The sequence below is a fragment of the Musca domestica genome, unplaced genomic scaffold, assembly GCF_030504385.1.
Source record: "Musca domestica strain aabys unplaced genomic scaffold, Musca_domestica.polishedcontigs.V.1.1 9, whole genome shotgun sequence".
NCBI classification, from domain to species: domain Eukaryota; kingdom Metazoa; phylum Arthropoda; class Insecta; order Diptera; family Muscidae; genus Musca; species Musca domestica.
Genome location: NW_026712435.1, coordinates 17,693,498 through 17,717,223, shown reverse-complemented (window position 1 = coordinate 17,717,223; position 23,726 = coordinate 17,693,498). Strand labels below are relative to the sequence as shown.

The window sequence follows — 23,726 nt, the reverse complement described above, 5'->3', positions numbered from 1 at the left end:
TACTTTTTTTTGTGATGGAATGGATGGAATTTGGCACGTACGACCGAATTGAGTTTAGAAGGTAGTATGCCAAATTTGATGAAGATCGGTTCAGATATAGCTATAGCTCCCATATATACTGTTCATCCGATTTGTTATATTTGTTACCCACAGCCGTAACATACATTCCGTAACAACGATATTCAGGGAAATATATAAAATAACAGCTCAGATATATCTTTGCCAAATTTTATCGAGATCGGTCCAGATTTGGATATAGCTTCCATATATATCTTTATCTGATTTCAAATTAATTTTGCACCAAAAGGGCAATACAAGTCCGAATTTAACTTTAAATTATAAACTTTGAACTTTAAATTATAATTATAATCATGGCGTGTATGATTGAATTCTCCCATAAAAACTTTTAATTGTTATGCGGAGCTCTACTAAATTAGCAAAGTGGTGTAGGGTATCATAAAGTCGGCCCGCCCGACTTTAAGATTTTTTTACAGGTTTCCTTTTAAAATTTGACTATTTTCTATGCTCACATAAAATTTTTTGTACTCTCTTTTCTCTTAGGCCCAACACGATCTAACCCTCTTTCAAAAAAAAAAAAAAAAAAAAAAACGTGTTCAAATTGCAATTCACAGAATTCCATGGATTCTGATTGCTGGCAACTTGCACATGCAAAGAGGAAAGCAGGTGGTATTTCCCATAAGAATTCGCAAATGTCTGCAACATAGCGTGGATGTCATAAATTTGTAGAGATTGTCTTTGGCTGGATAAGCTTCTCAATTTATTCGTGTATACCTGTCTAATGTTTAACAATATTAGTACAACGATTAAAGATAAAAGGATTGCCGAACATTGATCTCTTTATGACCAACCACCTTCTGGTTGCCATGGCGTCAACGAACAGGTAAATAAATAAATCTACTCAAAACCCCCCGAATAAATCCCAGCATTTCTACGCAGCTTTAGGAGCTGATGAATTTGTTTTGAAGACCAAAAGAAAGAACAAAAAACAACAACAATGCCGATGAATAGATGGATGGATGGATGAATGTATGAATGGCTGGAATTGAATGATGCTAAGCGCTGTTGTTATTCTCGTTGTTGCCACGGCTTTCCGACAAGTTAACTTGGCCTGCGTTCGTATTGTCGTTTGTCTACCTCAGTTATGAGCAAACCCACCTGCTGCTGCAGCTATCAATTCTGCTGCCGTTGCCACTGTCACTGCCTGTGCCATAAAATGTTGCTGCTGCCGCGCGCTTCGGCTGTTTTGCCGTTGGCAATGTAAAAATCAAAAGAATGTACAAGAAAATCGAAAGAAATGGCCGCATTACTAGACCATTGGTAATAGTGGACAATTCAGTTTGGTAAGAGCTTTCGTTGGCACAGCACCGCACAAGACGCTCGCCCGCAAAAGAAAGGAATACGCGCCGTGAAAACTGAAAAAATAAAAAAGAATACACAAAAAAAGATATTTAATTGCCAAGAAAAAAAAAAAGTTAATTGATTTTCTTTCAAATCAAAATAATACAATAATAATAAAAAAGAAGGTATTAAATAATATATAATTTTTCAAATAAATATGTGTGTTTTTGTTACAAAAATAAATGTGAGAACAAGAAAAGAATGAATAAACTAAGGGAAAACAGAAAATTGCAGCCCTAACTACATGATGTTGGTGTTAAAGTGACTATTGCATTTTGAAACGGAAAATAAATTTCGTATAATATTTAAAGAAAAAAAAAAAAAATAATAATAATAATACGAAATAAAGATTGTGTCAATTTCCAGGAACAGCGATCAATTGCTTAACAAATTCCGCTTTCATAGAAACAAATTTCTAGAAACTTACAGTGTTGCTAATAATTGAGTGTCACTTTCACCTGACCAAAAGGACATAAGAAGAGACTATAGCTTTGGATACAAAAACAATTGATTTTTAATTCCAAATTTTAAGGAAAGTTGCAGTTGCAATTTAAATAATAAGTTGCCTCCTAATTAGGAAATATTGCGAGGATATACCCGTCGTAAATATAATTATATCCTCAGCCACATGGCTAGAGAGGGTATATATCATTTCATATGGTAAAAACATGACTCATCGACATAACGGTTTTATACCCTAGGTGTCTTTAGACCAAATCCGGTTCAGGACATTTTGAGTCGATCTAGCGATCGACGTCCGCATGTCAAACTGGTGCGCACGATAATTCTCGAAGGGAGTATCCGATTTGGTCCAAACTTGGTACATCGTAATATTTTTATCAATATTTAGATCGAATTCGGAGATGGGCAATATCGATCCACACCATTTTGGTACCTCCTCCACGAAATATCGGAATTTTCAAAAAAAAAAAAAGACAAGTTCGGCCGGCCGATCTACACCTTTTGGTACCTCCTCCACAAAATATCGGAATTTAAAAAAAAAAAACAAGAAACAATAAACAAGTTCGGCCATTTCGAAGGAAATTGAAAAATTTCAAGAAAAAAAAAATCCGAAAACTACCACTTAAATGAAAACCCTCATATGGGGGGCTACACGAAGATGTGGACCTGCATACAACATTTTTTGTCATAGGCTGTAGTACCCATTACGAACTTCATATATGAAATTTTAAATAATTTCGGCAAATGTGAACCAAAACGATTATAAAATTCGAAATAAGCATCCGGTTCTCTTCATATTTCACACAAACCCCTTATTTTTACTAACACAAGATCTGCTGTGAAAGAGGGATATATCGACGGATATAAATGTACGATTTCCAATATTTTTATCTGTTTTAGATGGTGTGGAATATTTCGGTCCGCCATATCTGGTACGTCACGCATATTTCCATATTTTTCCAAAAATTTACACACATCTCAAAGGAAATGGACGATATAGTCCAAATATGGCACGTTGTAATATTTATGTCAGACTTTGGTCAGATACGAATTGGACAATATTGGCCAACTGCTTGGGAACTTTCTTCAATAAAGGGTCAACAGTTAGAATAATTAGAAATCAAGGCTGGGGGTATACACTTGTCGGCAAAACCGAGTGATGTTGTATTTTCTTTGTATTAAGAGTTCATATCCGACCAGAATAAAAACTGCCAAATTTGGACCAAATCGATTTAGACATAGCCAAGACGTCTTTACATATGTTTCATGCACCTATTACATATATTTAAGCTTCAAAATCAAGGTCGTAATATGAACAAGAGTATTTCATACGAGATGGTTTAAATACAGCAAAGACAGGTAAAACGCAACTAAGTTATGCCGCGCCGAACTTTAAGTTTCCTCCACCATTTTGAAGGAACTTGAAAAATTGCAAAAAATTCCGTAGAAAAAAAACCTCTCAAATGCATATGGGACCCATATGAAGACGTGGTCCTTCATAAGTATTTTTTTGTTTGTCATAAACTGTAATTCCGATTCTGAACCTCAAATACGAAATTTGAAGCAATTCCGGTTAAAAAATTTCGCTAATATCATCAAGATACCGAATATCGGGGGTACAGTTATGTGGGAGCTATAGGATATGGTGGATCTATGTAGACAATCCTCTACTCAACTACTCAGAAGGAACTTCTTGTGTGGATTTTCAGACAATTCCTTAGAAAAATTTGGTAACAATCATCAAAATATCGAATATTTGACTACAATCATCAAACTACCAAATATCGGGAGGTACCGTTATACGGGAGATATACGATATCGTGGACAATTCTCTTCCAGGGGGTAAAGTACTCAAAAGGAACTCCTTGTGTGGATTTTCAAACAATTCAATAGAAAAATTTGGCCACAAGTATCAAAATACCGAATATCGGGAGGTAACGTTATATAGAGGGTATACAATATAGTGGACCTATATGGATAATTCTTTTCCAGGGGACAAACTACTCAGAAGGAACTTCTTGTGTCTATTTTCAGACAATTCAATAGAAAAATTTGGTTACAATCTTCAAAATATCGAACATTGGGAGGTACCGTTATATGGGAGATATACGATATCGTGGACCTATATGGATAATTCTCTTCCAGGGCACAAACTACTCAGAAGGAACTTCTTGTGTCTATTTTCAGGCAATTCAATAGAAAAATTTGGCTACAATCATCAAAATACCGAATATCGTCGTGGATCGATATAGTCCATCTTCGAACTTGATGTGAAGCGAGCGCAAAATCAGGAAAATATTTTTTTTTGGTCCATTTGAACCCCTAGATATATGTATATATATATATGCGATAGCTTGGATATGTATTTGTGATTTCGCCAGGATTAAAAATTTTCGTCGCTAAATATGGTCCGATGACCATCCAAATTGGTACGCTTTTGCTCAGTCTGATTTTTCAAACAAAAGACTTAAGACAAAAACTTGCAGTGGTTTCCGAGAGGAATTCTAATTTTCAACTAAGTATTTTAGAATACATAATCGAATTTTTAAACCGAAACTTAATATGAGAAAGCTTAATCGTGATTTCGACAGACAAAGTGATTGAATGGTGTCTCCGAAAAATATTTCCAATCTTAACGTGTCCTCAATTTAATTTTGAATTTATAACCAATTTTTTTTTTTTTTTGGAAATCCTAGCTACTTACAAATTAACCGATTGCTCAGTGCAGACGATACTCATCACTTGGTAATTGGGGAAATATGTACTTTTATCTTGTAATTTTTTTGCTCATCCATAATTTTTTTTTAGCCAGTAAAAGTAGGAAAAAGTACTTATTTTACCTGTAGAATCCACTTTTTTATTCTGCACGAAGATCTTGAAATTTTCTGATTTGTTGTTAAACACAAGAATACAAACATTAAGTCGTACATATCGGTGTCTTTCCATGCACTGTGTCGTAAGAATAAACCAATACATTTCTCTCTTTACCAATGTCAGTCGTTGTTTAACAAGGGGACTTTACATTCCCATAAAATCTCTCTCTCTCTCTCTCTCTCTCTCTCTCTCTTAATTTTTGGACACTGATGATCAGGGCTACCATTAATACCAATTTTTCGGCATTTTGACGATTTTTCACTCTAAAAATGGAGAATGCCGTTATGTCGATATTTGCCTCAAAAATGACGATAGTTTAACCAACGACACAAATTGTCTCACATTTTCATTTAAATGGCTTTGAACGCTAGAGTCCAGTAGACAAATCTTACTTTTTTTTAGAGCTCCTAATCCAATACATCTCATAGTGGTAAGAGTGTTATGTGTTTGTGAATTTGTTTGTGACATGGAGAAGGAAGCCAGATTGGCCCACAGTTACTTTTGAGGATCTTCATAGAATCACTGCTGAGTCGATTTTTGCATGTCAGTCCGTCCGTCCATTCGTCAATGTATTTTTTTTTTTAAACAAAATGCAGGTTGAATTTATTATCCGATTTAGATGAAATTTTCCAAACAATAAATATAACTTCCATATATATCTTCAACCGCTTTCGGATCCAAATGACCTAAATTTTGGCACATCCGACTGAATTCAGTCTGGAAGCAAGTACATCATATTTGGTGAGAATCGTTTCAGACAAAGCTATAGCTCCCATATATATGTTTTATCCGATTTTGTTGTAAAAGTCCCTCACCTTCGTAATATGCATTCGACAACAATGATATTTGGTACCAGATATCTTATAGAGCTCGAAAGTACCATTAGCCAAATTTTATCGAGATCGGCTAATATTTGGCTATAGCTCCCATATATATCCTTAATCTAATTTCAGGTTTTTTTGTGCAAATAATGACTAATATCAGTGAATTTCGGGACGTACGTTCCCATTTGGTGGAACTCGGCTGCGATATATATTTATACCCTCCACCTTTGGAAAGGAGGTTATATTAACTTTGCCATTCCGTTTGTAACATCCTTAAATATTCGTCGTATACCCCATAAAGTAGATATATTCATAATCAGCATAAAATTCTAAGTCGATTTAACGATGTCCGTCCGTCCGTCTGTCTGTCCGTCTGTCTGTCCGTCTGTCTGTCTGTTGAAATCTCGATAAAGCCCAGCCCACATTATTTGACGTAGAGCGTCAAAATTTAGCAGAACATTTTGTATTGTGATTAGGATGGTTGGTATTGAAAATGTGATATATCGGTCCACATTTTGGTATAGCCCCCATATAACGGTACCTCCCGATTTTTGGTATTTTGATAATTTTTGCCACATTTTTTCACGGATTTGTCAGAAAATTGGTAATTGTTGGTCATAATGGGTCCTAGTTCGTGTGGCGAAGTATTGTATGTATGGGTCCACGTTTTGGTATAGCCCCCATATAACGGTACCTCCCGATTTTTGGTATTTTGATGATTTTTGCCACATTTTCCCACGAATATGTCTAAAAATTGGTATTTGAAGGTCATAATGGGTCCTAGTTCGTGTGGCGAAGTATTGCATGTATAGGTCCTCGTTTTTGTATAGCCCCCATATAACGGTACCTCCCGATATTCGGTATTGTGATGATTTTTGCCACATTTCTTCGCGGATTTGTCTAAAAATTGGTACCTCCCGATTTTTGGTATTTTGATGATTTTTGCCACATTTTTTTTACGGATTTGTCTAAAAATTTGTATTTGTTGGTCATAATGGGTTCCACCTCCGGTGGCGAAATATTGCATGTATAGGTCCTCGTTTTTATATAGCCCCCATATGACTGTAGCTCTCGATATTCGGTATTGTACTGATTTTTGCCACATTTTCCCACGAATATGTCTAAAAATTGGTATTTGTGGGTCATAATGGGTTCTAATGTCTTCTTTACCCTAAGGTGGAGGGTATTAAAAGTTCGACCCGGCCGAACTTAATGTTTTTTTTTTTTTAACTTGTCTTCTTTGTTAACACATGAAAAAGATCCCCTTAAATATTTTTAGTTGTTGTTGACCCAAAACTGGACCTCATAGTTTCCAAAGCCCTTGACGTCATAATGGCATTTGCTTTAAATGCTACCATCGTTTCGTGCTACTTTTAAACACTGTGCTACACCGTCTCTCCACTATTACTATACGAAAGCAAAGAAAGAAGAAAAAACAGAACTAAACTCTCTAGCTGTCCATTCGACTGCTTGCTTTTTTGGTCTGCCCAGATGGATGGGAATGTGCGATTTAATTTGGAAATTCTGATGAGAGCTAGTGTGCGTGTGTGTGAGTGCGTGTTTTTTTTTTCCAATATCTTGTCGCTTGATTGGGTAGTGTGACTTTCAGTGGTGATGGACGGTTAGTCTGCCTAACTGAGCGGTTGTGCCCCCCACCGCCAAACCCAACCCAGGCTTGATGGTTAAATTCCTATTGAAAGCACGGACGTTGTATTCCACATTTTTTCTGGCGTTCTTTCTCTGCGCTTCTGTGTCAACCGACGATGGTTTTTTATGCAGTTGACATACTTTCTGATTTGGTTTTAATGTGCCGCACAAACTTGGCTTTTTTGTTGTTGCTGTTGTTGCCGTTGGTTTGTGGAGTTTTTGCTCTGTCATCTTTATTCTGTATTTATATTTTGTGAGTGCTTTTTGTAGCCAGTGGATATATTTTATTATTTTTGTACATGAGCCTGGGTATTGTGAAGCGTTTTTTTGTGTGTGGAGTGCTGCCCACCTTCTTTAGCGAATGATTTGTTGGACAAGAGGCACTGGTAGCCTCTTTATTTTGCGTACTGGCTGTTGACGAGAAATTGAAAAGCAATGGCAGTGGGAGAGGGGGTTGGGAGACACTTGGTGTTTCCATTTGCCAAACCGTTAACTCACGTATCTGTACGGTACTGAACTCTTTTTTGGATAGAAATAAAACTTTTTTGTTTGCAAAAAGTAAGAAGTATTGAAAAATAAACTCATAATTTAGAAAATGAACAATTGTCATTGCTTGTTCGTGGAATTCTGTGGCATTTTTAACAGTTCAACTCAATTTGAAGTTGGAAGGCGATGATAAAGCGCCTTTCCTAGAGCGGTGTGAAAGTTTCATAACTTTCATAACATAACATTTATGAAACATGATAATGCCATTTGGCGATTAAAAACTATAACATTTCAAACAAAAGACTTAAGACACGAACTTGAAATGCTATAATCCACCAAAAAAGCAAAGAAAAGAAGAAATGACATTTTGTGAAGAAAACGGCCATTGACCTTTGTATGGTGCTGAGTTAGAGTTGTTTACAAAAACAAGACGAAAAAGTGTTGTATTGTTGTATTTTTTGAAAGAATAAAAAAACAAGTAAGCAAAGGCTACAGTCGAGCGGGGCCGACCGTTGAATACCCTACAACACTATAATAAACCATACAGTTTATATAGGCGAAATACTCGACAGATTTTCTGACAAATAATAACAGAAAACCATCAGGTTTAGTTCTCTAATTTTCGAATAATAGCAACTTAAACTAATTTGCTCATTTCCAATTTATTGGTAGATGTTGCACGTAAATGGTCTTCCTAGATCTGGAACCAATATTTCCCAAAGACCTATAACCTCTCAGATGTGGCAAAAGATTAACATTTATTATTGGTTTTTGACTGAAACGCATCTATATGAGATACAGACATTTGACTGTATTCTTCAACGAAATCAGCGTAAACGAAATAGTCGGAAGTGCGTCTTTCCTGTATTTGTGAATTCTCCAAAAAGTCACTGGAATGGACATTTTCGTATTTTGTCTATAAAAGTTGGCAAACTCCTTCACACATTGAATATTTTTGGATGGCCATCCGAAACTGCTTGGTTTTGCGATGTGAGGTAACCCCCATTCAAATGTGCGTGAGGATCGGGCGATAATTACGACCAGCTGACAATTTTGCAGTTTTTTGGTCCATTTCAACCCTTAAATATATGGCGATCATCTCCAAAAAGAGTAGGCTTCTCTTCTGACCCTCATCTTATCCCCATGCAAAATTTCGTAAGGATCGGGCCATAAATGAGATCTGTACATGATATCCTGATATTCTAACTACTTAGTTTTGTTAGCTGTAGAAATATTACCAAATGTTTAATTCAAAATGAAAATATGCCAAAAATATGACAAAATTGAAAAAATATGAAAAAATTTTACAAAATCAATCATTTCATCTTTAGAGAGATATTTTTATGCGATTTTTTTAGACATTTTTTCTTTCCGCCAAGAGGCCATTCTGAATTAATGAGAACTGTCGAAATCAGTTCAGTCTTTCTCGACATATATGAGATCTTTCAAGCATATCTTCGTTGATAGACATATATATCGCACCTATTTTGCTATATATCCGATTTGTTGGATGTTAACATCAATGTAAAGATCAGAAGTAACCTTGTCATGGCTTTGTGATTTCGCCGGGATTTAAAATATTCGCGGTTTTATGAAAAATTTTGAATTTTTTCGATAAAAAAGATATGGTCTATTTTACCCGCTAAATATTATCCGATGACCATCAAAATTGGTAGGCTTCTTCCCCGCCCTAAACTCTAGCTACGTGCGAAATTCCGCGTCGATTGGTTTATAATTGCGACCTGTATAGCTACTGCAAAATCCGAAATTTTTTCAGTATTTGGTCCATTTCAACCCCTAAACATTTGGCGATCATCCTCAAAAGAAAAAGGGTTCTATTCTGACCTTAACCCCACCTACATTCTAAATTTCGTGAAGATCGGACTATAATTGCGACCTGTAGAGTGATTACAAATTAACATGGACAGACGGACGGACGGACATACATAGCTAGATCGACTCAGCTCGGCGAGCTAGGAAGATCCATATATACTTTCCTATGTGGGAAACCAATATTTCGAGGTGTTACATAAATTCTGGCCCAATCAAACTTATAATACCCCCAACACATAGTGTTGTAGGGTATAAAAATTGGTTAAAAATACCGCTTTTTGGGGACTCAGAGGTATATGGTACATTAGAAGATGGAGTATGTCTCTATTACAAGGCCATAAAAGACAACGTGGGCCCATAGTTTCTTCGAATATTGTGAGCCGTTTTATTTATATCTCAGTTATTTTAAGCTAAACTCGTTTCAAATAACAATATCCAGCAATACATATTCGGTAAATTACCTGTTAAAAATTTAATTGTATAGAAAGTAGGTTCTCTGATTTGCGTGCATACAGGGGGATTTACAAAACGTACCTCAGCGAAATAACGTTTTAAGACCCTAGGTCTCTTTTGAAACAAATCCATTTCTGGACATTATGAGTCTAGCGATGCCCGTCCATCTGTACGTCTGTCTGGCTGGTGCGTACGATAACTCTGGAAGGGAGTATCCGATTTGGTACAAACTTGGCACATCGTAATATTATTATCAAACTTAGATTGAGTTCGGAAATGGGCAATATCGGCCCACTCCTTCTGGTACCTCGCCCACAAAGAATCGAAATTAAAAAAAATATATATATTTTACTGCAGAGAAAAAAAAAAATTTCTTCGATTTTGCTCCAACTTTGCAAATCCGAATATTTGCATCAGGGCTAGGTCGGACGTGAAAATAGAAAAGATCGGTCCACTCCATCAAGTGCCTCCCCCACAAAGGGTCAAAATGTTGAATAATTATAACTCCTAGAAAATGTGATGTGAGAATCCGATTGTCTTCAAATTTCACACAATAATATTTTTAGAAACCCAAGGTCTGGTGTAAAGATGGAATATATCGGTCCACTGTTAAAATCTTAAAAATACTGAATGTAGCTGTTACATTAGGATCTATGCGACGACATGGACCTGCATTGGTAATTTTTGTCATAAGTCATTACAATATTAAGATGCGAAACTTAAAAAAAAATCGGTAAATAATTTAGCTAAAATCATCAAAATACCGAATATCGGGAGGTACCGTTATATGGAGGCTATACGAAGACGTGGACCTGCATATTTTCTGTCATAGGCTGTAGTATCCAGTACGAACTTCAAATACCAAATTTGAAAGAATTCCGGAAAATAATTTCGCTAAAATCAACAAAATACCGAATATCGGGAGGTACCATTCTATGGGGCTATACGAAGACGTGGAGGTGCACAGACAGTTTTCTGTCATAGGCTGTAGAATCCATTACGAACTTCAAATACAAAATTTGAAATAATTCCGATGAATATTGTCGCTAAAATCATCAAAATACCGAATATCGAGAGGTACCGTTAGATGGGGGCTATACGAAGACGGGGAGCTGCACAGACAATTTTCTGTCATAAGCTGTAGTATTTATTTCAAACTTCAAATACCAAATTTGAAACAATTCCGATGAATATTGTCGCAAAAATCATCAAAATACCGAATATCGGGGGGTACCGTTATATGGAGGCTATACCAATACGTGGACCTAGATGGCACGTTTTCAATACCAAATACACATTTTCAATACACATTTGAGTATAATTTCATCAATCTACATCAATTCGTTCGGAAGCTAGAGTGATTTCCACAGACGGACAGATGAACAGGCGGATAGACTGACAGACGGACGGACATCGCTAAATCGACATAGAATTTTATGCTGATCAAGATCATATATACTTTGTGGGGTCTAAAATGTATATTTCGAGGTGTTACAAATTGAATGACAAACTTAATATACCCTCCATATTGTGGTGGAGGGTATAAAAATGCAAAATGAACATTCGATCCTCTTCAAACTTGGCATAGCCCAATATTTTCACACACAAGGTCTATTGGGAATGTGGGGTTTTTTGACCAAAGCCTTCTGATATAATTATGCGTCTTCGAAACAGGGCAGTTACATTCTCCGAAATTCGTTTATGGGATATCGGTCGGTCCCCACTTTCTGAAAGAATTCATACGCTGATGGTATACATCTGACATACGTCGGCAAAACCGACTGATAGTTTTTAACAAGTTTTTTATTATTTCCCCTACACCATACTATGGAGGGTATATTAACTTTGTCATTCCGTTTGTCCGTCTGTCTGTCTGTCTGTCCGTCTGTCCGTCTGTCTGTCTGTTGTAATCACGCTATCTTTCGAACGAATTGAGATAGAAGGCTAAAATTTTGCACACGTGTTTATTTTTCCAGTAGGCAGGTTAAGTTCGTAAATGGGCCTTGTAGGTCCACCTTTTCATATAGCCTCCATACAATGGTACCTCCCAATATTCGGTATTTTGATGATTTTAGCGACATTATTAACCGGATTTGTTTCAAATTTGGTATTTGAAGTTCGTAATGGATACTACAGCCTATGACAGAAAATTGTCTATGTCCACGTCTTCGAATAGCCCTCATATTACGGTACCTCCCAATATTCTGTATTTTCATGATTTTAACATCATAATTCACCGGAATTGTTTCAAATTACGTATTTAGAGTTCGTAATGGGAACTATGCAGGTCTAGGTCTTCGTACAGGCCCCATATATCAGTCCCTCTCCATATTCGGTATTTTGACGTGTTTAGGTACAATATCCACCGAAATTGTTTGAGATGTCGTATTTGCTACGTATTTGTTGGTCCAGGTCTTCGAACAGCTCCGATATAGCGGTTAACGATATAACCTCCCTATATACGATATTTTGATAATTTTAGCTACATTATTCACCGTTTATTTCCTACAATGCCTATGTAGGTCCACGTCGTATAGACCCCATTATAAAGGCTATATTCTGTATTTTTAAAATTTTAACAGAATTTTTTAAGGATTTTATTTTTTGAGATGTTCCAAATTCATTCCAAATGGGGGAGGGTATTCAAAGTTCGGCCCGGTCGAACTTACTGCTTCTTAACGTTTTTTCTTTTGCCACCAATGAGTTTCAAACTCACAATCTTCGGTTTTGTAGTCGGATGCTCACACGCTGTGTCGATGATACTTGGTAATGAGAAAAGTAAGTTGTTTTGCTTTGCAATTTTTGTAAGAAGCAATCTATAGCCCATTGCAAACACTAAAATTCGGCTCATAGCTCAATTTGCTTCAAACTTCGATCATTGCAATATTTCTACATTTAATCCAGTGTGGAGGTGGGACATATGCTGGCTCACTTTTTGACTAGGTTTGATACTCAAAATTGAATTTTTAATTGGGAGTTGAGTTAAAAAAAAAAAAATTACATAATATATTTTTAAAATTCACAATGTTCATTTAACTTATAAATATTATTATAGTTTTGTAAGCAAATTAAATGCCAATTGGCATTAAATCAACAATAACAACAACACCAACACCATTCCAACAACAAACAAACAAAAAAAAAAAAACTGGTACCTCAAGCAATGTATGAAATTGAGGTATTACAACTTGTGACTCAATCATGGGGAGACAATGGAATGTTTTAAAAAAAAAAAAAACAAAAAAAAAAAAAAAAAATCAATAAATATATTAGGGCCTGTGTGCGTTGGGAGGGGGTGGATGGATGGTTACCGAACATGACATAAACATTCAAATACATTATTCATCTAATTACCCACATCAATGGTCGCTAAAAAATTAAATTTCGAGATGTACGAATGGAAAATGAAAGTTTCGGCAATTAAGTAAAGAAGTATTTTTTTGATTGCTTTTGTTGTTGTAGTTTTTGTTATTAAGAAAGTTGACACTTGCATGATCATGGCAAAATCTTCTTCATTGGCCAGACAATGCTATTGGATGTCTTTATCTTGTTCAATTACTGCCGTAGCTATTTGTAATGTGTGAGACAGTAATTGAAGGTAATTGCCATTTAAGTGAAATAAACAGCAGCAAAAAAAAAAAACAGTAAAGAAAGTCCTAAAGTCGGGCGGGGCCGACTTTATTATATCCTACACCACTTTAGTAGAGCTCCACATAACAATTCAAAATTTGATATATTTCCCTGAATATCGTTGTTACGGAGTGCATATTACCGCTGTGGGTAACAAATACAAAAAATCGGATGAACAATATATATGGGAGCTATAGCTATATCTGAACCGATCTTCACCAAATTCGGCATACTAGCTTCTAGACTCAATTCGGTCGCATGTGCCAAATTCCATTCCATTTGAGAAAATATTAGACGTTTGGTGTACAATAAATGGTAAATCGGACGAAGTTATATATGGGAGCTATAACCAAATCTGAACCGATCTCGATAAAATTTGGCGAAGATATTTCTGAGCTGTATTTGATATATTTCCCTGAATGTCGGAGTGCATATTACGGCTGCGGAGGACAAAAATAGCAAATCGGATGAACAATATATATGGGAGCTATAGCTATATCTGAACCGATCTTCACCAAATTCGGCATACTAGCTTCTAGACTCGAGTCGGTCGCATGTGCCAAATTCCATCCCATTTGGGCAAATTTTAGACGTTTGGTGTACAATACAAGGTAAATCGGACGAAGTTATATATGGGAGCTATATCCAAATCTGAACCGATCTCGATAAAATTTGGCAAAGATATTTCTTACCTGTATTTGATACATTCCACTGAATATCGTTGTTACGGAGTGTATATTACGGCTGCGGAGGACAAAAATAGCAAATCGGATGAACAATATATATGGGAGCTATAGCTATTTCTGAACCGATCTTCACCAAATTTGGCATACTAGCTTCTAGACTCGAGTCGGTCGCATGTGCCAAATTCCCTCCCATTTGGACGTTTGGTGTACAATACAAGGTAAATCGGACGAAGTTCTATATGGGAGCTATATCCAAATCTGAACCGATTTCGATAAAATTTGGCAAAGATATCTCTGAGCTGTATTTGATATATTTCCCCAAATATTGTTGTTACAGAGTACATATTACGGCTGCGGAGGGCAAAAATAACAAATCGGATGAACAATATATATGGGAGCTATAGCTATATCTGAACCGATTTCGATTAAATTTGGCATATTTATTTTCAGGCCTAATTTGGTTGTATGTGCAAAATGCCATACTATTCGGGCTGATATTACACGTTTAGTGCACAATAAAAAGCAAATCGGACGAAGAAATATATGGGAGCTATATTTAAATTTTGACCGATTATCTGCAATTTCAATAGGGTTCGTCCTTGAGCCAAAGAAATGTTGTTTGGAAAATTTCATCTCGAACGGATAATAAAAGCGACCTGCATTTTGTTCACAAGAATACATGGACGGACAGACGGGCTGACATGCATAAATTAACTCAGAAAGTGATTCTATGGAGATCCTCAAAAGTAACTATGGGTCTATCTAGCCTCCTTCTCCATGTTTCAAACAAATGCACAAAGACATAATACCCTTACCACTATGTGGTGTAGGGTATAATGAAGATAAATGTGAGATTTTTCTTGGTTTGTAGAAGAAGATTAAAGATAACATCCATCTCTGATGTTTCGATTACTTTCGCTTTAATGGCAAATGAAAAAAAAAAAAAAAAAATAAATAAATAACTTATTTTGTTGTTAGACAAAAAATTTCTAGCTTTTACCACACACTGAACTGAACTCGTTGTTGTGTGGCATATATTTCGTATATGGCCATGTGTATGTGTGTATGTGTTTACAGGAATCTCAAAAATGTGTGACACATTCTGACCTAAATCCATTCATTAACAGGTTTTCTGGGTTTATGACCATAAGTAAAGCCAACTAACTAACCCACTGACGGACGGACGAACGGAATGGTTGGCTCACTGGCCTTACGAGAATGTCAACAAACAACGAACGAAAGAAAGACTTTGACTGAATTCTAAAATTGGAATTAAAATTCAACAACAAATTCCATTGTGTTTTTTGCTGGCCGTAGGGTGTCGAAGTGTTAACACATTTAATTAGCATTCAACACAGATAACTTTCGTTCAACGTTTCTCGTTTTGTTGTTCGTCAAGAACACTTTTGGAGAAAACTGAAAAAATAAATAAATAAAGGTGGTGAAAAAAAAAGAAATTCAAACGTAAAACATTTGAACTACGACAACTACTTACCATAAATACTTGATTAACAACTTTATATGGATGTGGCTGGCTGGCTGGCTGTAAGTTCGTTTGTTTCCCTTAACGAAAAAATGTACGGTGGAGAATTTCTTTGGGGTTTAATTTAAAGAAAGTTAGAATTCAAGTTTACATATGTGTAAAATATATTTCATTATCGTAAATATAGAGAAAACTGAACTCAGAGCAATGTTTTTGATTTTCCAAACAAAAGACTTAAGACACAAACTTGCTGTGGTAAACGATAACTGGAAATGGAAAATTCTGGCTCACGTTTCTTTTGTGGTGAGAGGAAAGTTGGTGTTTATATTTCAGGATCAGGACAAAAAAATATAATGGAACTTTTCGTAAAAATTGACATGTCAAATAAAAGACTGAAGACACAAACTCGAATTATTTAACGGGGAATAATTGAAAGTTTAAATCATTGTTTCGACAGACATATAAACTCGCCAGTCATGGACCTACTTAACATAAAAATTGAACCATATTAAGACTAGACTCAATAATTGTACATACAAGGTTAGATGAGAAAACTGCAACCAACTTCAGACTGCTGTCATTTCTAAGCCACGTCCGTCCGGCAGCTGTTAACATGATTCCAGTGACAGCTTATTGTATTGTTTTTAAGCGTACGAAAGCATTTTGGTGAGAATTTTTCAGAAAAAAAATTATTTGTCCTATTTTTCAAGCGTGATAGTGTGATTTTTTTATATTTGGCTGGAAAACCACAAGTGGCTATCGTTAAAGCACTCCAGAAAGAAAATAGACTCAAAAGAGCTAAAGTGTTGCTTTGCTTGGCCGAAAGTGGTGAACTGCCGAATTTGGGTTTCTCCGATGAGAAAACATTCGTTGTCCAGCAGTTTGTAAACAAACAAAATGATCGTGTTCACTTGCCAAAGAGGTCAGCTGAAAATGTGCACCTTCGGTAAACCACCAGAACTCAAGCGAAGGCAATGGTGATGATGGGGGCCGCCATAACAGCCGATGGCATCAGAATAAATGCCGAATATTATCGCGAAAATATTCTGGAGAGTGCTTTAAAGCCTTGGGTACGCAAACATTTTGGCCGCAGACCTTGAACATTTCAATAGGACAGGACAACAGCACCATCGCACTCAGCACGCGCCACCCAAGATTGGTTACAAAATGAGGTTCCTCGCTTCATTTCCAGTGCACAACGGTCACCGAAATCTCCGGATACCTATCCGTTGGACTATTGTGTCTGGAGTATTTTTGCTTGGCACTAAAAAATACCAAAGTGTCGATCACCTCAAGAAATATTTTGAGATAGCAAGTTGTAAAGAATCGCTGACTTGTTTCGCAAGTTATGACAGATAAAACTATTGAAAATTGTGACCCTTTGTAGGTGAGGTACCAGAAGGGGTTCGCAGATATACATCAACTTCACAACAGAAATTTGAAGAGTGTTTGATGCTTATTTCGATTTCTATGAGCGTTATGTTTTTCAAAATCTTGAACCCTATGTAGGGGAGGTACCAGAAGAAATGGTCCGATCTCTACCATCTGATATTGTCTTGATGAAAATATTGAGATTTAACAAGTCTGAGTGGAATCGAATGTTAACTTCTCGTTTTATGAGCTTTATGGGTATGCAAAATTTTGACCCTTTGTGGAGGAGGTACTTGATGGAGTGAACCCATTTCGTCCATTTTCGCATCCGAACTAGCACTGATGTAATTATAAGGATTTGCAAAGTTGGATCATAAAAATTTGGACCGATATTACTCATCCCATTTTTGTGTATTTATACCCTACAACACTATGTGTTGGGGGTATTATAAGTTTGATTGGGCCAAAAATTATGTAACACCTCGAAATATTGGTTTCCCACATAGGAAAGTATATATGGATCTTCCTATCTCGCCGAGCTGAGTCGATCTAGCTATGTATGTCCGTCCGTCCGTCTGTCCGTCTGTCCGTCTGTCCGTCTGTCCATGTTAATTTGTAATCACTCTACAGGTCGCAATTATGGCCCGATCTTCACGAAATTTAGAATGTAGGTGGGGCTTGGACCAGAATAGAACCCTATTGCTTTTGGAGATGATCGCCAAATGTTTAAGGGTTGAAATGGACAAAATACTGAAAAATATCGGATTTTGCAGTAGCTATGCAGGCCGCAATTATAGACCAATCGACGCGAAAGTTAGCATGTAACTAGAGTTTAGGGCGGGGAAGAAGCCTACCAATTTGGGTGGTCATCGGATAATATTTAGCGGGTAAAATAGACCATATCTTTTGTGTTGAAAAAATCAAAATTTTTCATTAAACCGTGAATATTTTAAATCCCGGCGAAATCACAAAGCCATCACAAGGTTACTTCTGACCTTTACATTGATGTTATTATCCAACAAATCGGATATATAGCAAAATATGTGCTATATACATGTCTATCAAAGGAGATATGCTTGAAAAATCTCTTATATATCGAGAACGGCTGAACTGATTTTGACAGTTCTCATTAATTCAGAATGGCCTCTTGGCAGGAAAGAAAAAACGTCTAAAAAAATCGCATAAAAATATCTCTCTAAAGATGAAAATATTGATTTTGTAAATTTTTCTCATATTTTTTTTCAATTTTGTCATATTTTTGGCATATTTTCATTTTGAATTAAACATTTGGTAATATTTCTACAGCTAACAATACTAAGTAGTTAGGATATCATATACAGATCTCATTTATGGCCCGATCCTTACGAAATTTTGCATGGGGATAAGATGAGGGTCAGAATAGAAGTCTACTCTTTTTGGAGATGATCGCCATATATTTAGGGGTTGAAATGGACCAACAATTGCAAAATTGTCGGCAGGTCGTAATTATCGCCCGATCCTCACGCACATTTGAATGGGGTTTACCGCACATTGCAAAAGCCAAGCAGTTTTTGGATGGCCATCCAAAAATATTTAATGTGTGAAGGAGTTTGCCAACTTTTGTAGACAAAATACGAAAATGTCTATTCCAGTGACTTTTTGGAGAATTCACAAATACAGGAAAGACGCACTTCTGACTATTTCGTTAACGCTGATTTCGTTGAAGAATATAGTCAAATGTCTGTATCTCATATAGATGCGTTACAGTCAAAAACCAATAATAAATGTGGATCTTTGCCACTTCTGAGAGATTATATTGGTTCCAGATCTAGGAAGACCATTTAAGTGCAACATCTACAAATAAATTGGAAATGATCAAATTAGTTTAAGTTGCTATTATTCGAAAATTAGAGAACGAAACCTGATAGTTTCCTTTTATTATTTGTCACAATATCTTGTGGAATTCTTTCGAGTATCTCGCCTATATAAACTGTGTCGTTTATTGTAGTGTTGTAGGGTATTCAACGGTCGGCCCCGCTCGACTGTAGCCTTTGCTTACTTGTTTTTTTTTACTTTTTTCGATTTGATGTATGAAAGTGATAGAAAACTTCATTTTAGATAGTAAGTGTCAGAAGAGGAAATATTCTAAAGAGAATTTCAGTATAAGTTTCGAAATAAACCATATATCCAGGTTTAATGGTTTTTAAGAAATTTACATTTTTCAAAAATTATATATTACAAGTTGAAAATTGTGTGATTACGTTTTTAGTGCAAATTTAACACGTTTCCATTCTCAATTCAAAATCTCCTTTAATACTTCATTTTTTGGGAAAAGTGTTAAAGTAAGAGTTATTCTAGATTAAATTTCAATGAGAGTCTCTGAGCAAAAGAAATGTGTTAACTTGATATGTACCATAAAAAATGTTAATCGAATTTGGATTTTTAAAAAAACTTTTTTATTTTCGTAGTTTTTTGATTTTTTCAGTATTTTTCGAATTTATTTAATGTTAATTTTTTATAATTTAATTTTTTTTTTATAATTTCATTGAGGAACAGGCAATGTGGGGTGTAGAAAATCTCTTGTTGATTTAATAGTATTTAATTTGTAAATCAAAGCCCCAAATGAGTTATGGGTTTTCAGGCCAAACTTTTGAAGAGCCTTTATATAGTGTTTGCCATACACACAGAGACCCCAATATTTTGAGCTATATTTTTTTCAATATTTAAGATGGAGTTTTGAAATTTGAAAGAGATATTTGGATTCCAACTAGAATCGTTGGTACAAAATATGGATCATATCAGGCCACTTCTTGGTTTATAAAAGTATATTCCGATTTTAAGTAACTAATTACGTTTGTGCCAGATTTTCCAACGAATTTCGACAAATTCTCGTATTTTGAGTCGACAAATGACAACGTTTTTTTTATCATCATTAAGGGCAGACAAATTTTTCTTCCTTCCGTACATTTCATATTTTTGTATTTCACATATATAAAGTGAAATTAACATGCCGTTCAGACGTTTTGCAATTGCAAGCTGACAAAAGCGCCCACGTTTATATTTATGGCAAAGTGTGCACACACACACACACGCAATGCATTTAAACTACACATTGTGGAGGGAAGTACTTTGACTTCCGTTCCAATAATTCCAATGCAAAGTGAAAGTCTTTCCCTTGCCAAGTATGGAGCTGGAAATAGCCAAGCGAATATGGTAGAGAAAAGTACGCATGCGTCAAATACCCTGTATGGTTGGTTGTAGACTGACTAGCCGTCTGAACAAAGGGGCGGGCCACTACAAATGTCTAAATTTAAATTTTTTAAAATAGCCAACCTCATAAATATGACAAGCATACAATTTACGGCAATGTGCAAATAGATTCTAAAATAAAAAGCAACAACAACAACAACTATACTTTTTATTAATTTCAAAACTATGCCAGTGCTGTCATATGTAATCCATATTCGACAAATGATGATGATGACAATGATCTTCATACTTGTTTGCACAAACTTCATGATCGCCTTCGTGCCAGTGATTGGGGAAAAATATTTACCAAGAAATGTTGTTATAACGGTAGAAAACCATTTAGACAAATATAAACATGTTAGTTTGCGGGGCTGTGGATGTGTGTGTGTTTGCTTGTCGTTCAGCAGCTTGAAAATACAAAAAAAAAAAAAAAACAAAAAAAAAAAAAAAAAACAAAAAAAAAAAAAAACAGTCAATGCCATTAGATTTTCCAAACATGAAGTGACATAACCAGGTGCATTCCTCTCTCGATCTTGATAATATCTTTATCTAGTTAACAATAGAACGGGGAGAGAAAGAATGAAAAAAGAAAAAAAAAGACTTGAAAAAAATCGTATATAAGAATATTGTGATAGATGAAAGAAAAAAACAACTGCATCACAAAACCAGTAAAGAAAGTCCTAAAGTCGGGCGGGGCCGATTTTATGATACCCTACACCACTGTGCTAATTTAGTTGAGCTCCACTTAATAATTAAACGTTTTTATGGGAGAATTCAATCATACACGCTTTGATTATAATTATAATTTAAAATTCAAAGGACTAAATATGCCGAAGCATTTGTATCTTTTAAATTCGGACTTGTATTGCCCATTTGGTGCGAAATTAATTTGAAATCGGATTAAAATATATATGGGAACTATATCCAAATCTGAACCGATCTCGATAAAATTTGGCAAAGATATTTCTGAGCTGTATTTGATATATTTCCCTGAATATCGTTGTTACGGAGTGCATATTACGGCTGTGGTTAACAAATACAATAAATCGGATAAACAATATATATGGGAGCTATAACTATATCTGAACCGATCTTCAACAAATTTGGCATATTACCTTCTATACTAAATTCGGTCGTATGTGCCAAATTCCATCCCATTTGGACTATTAGACGTTTGGTGCACAATAAATGGTAAATCGGACGAAGTTATATATGGGAGCTATATCCAAATCAGAACCGATCTCGATAAAATTTAGCAAAGGTATTTCTGAGCTGCATTTGATATATTTCCCCAAATATTGTTGTTACAGAGTGCATATTACGGCTGCGGAGGACAAAAATAACAAATCGGATGAACAATATATATGGAAGCTATAGCTATATCTGAACCGATTTCGATCAAATTTGGCATACTTATTTTCAGGCCTAATTTGGTTATATGTGCAAAATTCCACACTATTCGGGCTTATATTACACGTTTGGTGCACAATAAAAGGCAAATCGGACGAAGATATATATGGGAGCTATATCTAAATTTTTACCGATTATCTCCAATTTCAATAGGGTTCGTTCTTGGGGCAAACAAATGTTTTTTGCAAAATTTCATCTCAATCGGATAATAAATGCGACCTGCATTTTGTTCACAAGAATAAATGGACAGACGGACGGACGGACGGACGGACAGACGGACTGACATGCATAAATCAAGTCAGAAAGTGATTCTATGCAGATCATCAAAAGGAACTATGGGTCTATCTCGTTTCCTTTTGCCTGTTACAAACAAATGCACAAAGACATAATACCCTGACCACCTTGTGGTGTAGGGTATAAAAATAGAAAAGATATGAGCATGTTTCGAAATACGAGATATTAAAACTAAAAAAAAAAATATTTTTTAGCAAATTCGGAAAAAATAAGTAATAAGTATTCAAACGTCTTTTGCTCAGAGACTCACACTTAAATTTGATCTAGAATATTTCTATCTTTGACATTTTCCCCAAAAAAATGAAGGATAAAGGGAGATTTTGTTGTAGATTGGAAACATATTAAAAAAAAAAACAAGTTAAAAAGCAGTAAGTTCAGCCGGGCCGAACTTTGAATACCCTCCACCATTTGCAACGAATTTGGAAATTTTCAAGAAAAAAATCCTTAAAAAATTCTGTTAAAATTTTAAAAATACGGAATATAGCCGTTATATTGGGGTCTATACGACGTGAACTTACATAGGCATTGTTTGTCATAAGCCATTACCATATTCAAATTTAAAAACTTGAAATAAACGGTGAATAATGCAGCTAAAATCATCAAAATATCGTATATATAAGGAGGTACGGTTATATCGGAGCTGTGCTAAGACCTGGACCAGCATAGACAATTTTCTGTCTCTGTCTCGAACTTGAAATACGACATCTCAAACAATTTCGGTGGGTATTGTACCTAAACTCGTCAAAATACCGAATATAGGGAGGTACTGATATATGGGGCCTATACGAAGATCTGGACCTGCATACACAATTTTCTGTCACAGACTGTAGTTCTCATTACGAACTCTAAATACGTAATTTGAAACTACTCCGGTGAATAATGTCGCCAAAATCATCAAAATACCGAATATCGGTAGGTAGCGTTATATGGGGGCTATATGAAGATGTGGACCCACACAGACAATTTTCTGTCACAGACTGTAGTTCCCATTACGAACTCTAAATACGAATTTTAAAATACTCCGGTGAATAATGTCGCCAAAATCATCAAAATATCGAATATTGGGAGGTACTGTTATATGGGGGCTATATGAAGATGTGGACCTGCACAGACAATTTTCTGTCACAGACTGTAGTTCTCATTACGAACTCTAAATACGTAAATTGAAATTACTCCGGTGAATAATGTCGCTTAAATTATCAGAATACCGAATATCGGGAGGTACCGTTATATGGGAGCTATACGAAGACATGGACCTGCACAGACAATTTTCTGTCTTAGGCTGTAGTATCCATTACGAACTTCAAATACCAAATTTGAAATAATTCCGGTAAATAATGTCGCTAAAATCATCAAAATGTCTAATATCGGGTGTTCTGTTATATGGGGGCTATGCGAAGACGTGGACCTACATGGCCCATTTACGATCTTAACCTGCCTACTGGAATAATAAACATGTGTGCAAAATCAGCGTAAAATTCTAAGACGATTTAGCCCTGTCCGTCCGTCTGTTGTAATCACGCTACAGTCTAAACGAATTAAGATAGAAAGCTAAAATTTTGCACAGATCTCTCTTTTGTCTGCAGGCAGGTTAAGTTCCAAGATGGGCTATATCGGTCCACGATA

General features: G+C 35.7%; 1 protein-coding gene across 1 annotated transcript in view; it reads left to right on the top strand.

Moving 5' to 3' along the window:
• The first annotated feature begins 1,321 nt into the window (after positions 1–1,321).
• LOC101897690 (protein masquerade) overlaps positions 1,322–23,726 on the top strand; it is a 42,507-nt gene continuing 20,102 nt past the window's right edge. The window contains exon 1 of the mRNA XM_011295132.3: positions 1,322–1,544. The gene's annotated coding sequence lies outside the window, so the exon portion shown is untranslated. The remainder of the gene's footprint in view (positions 1,545–23,726) is intronic.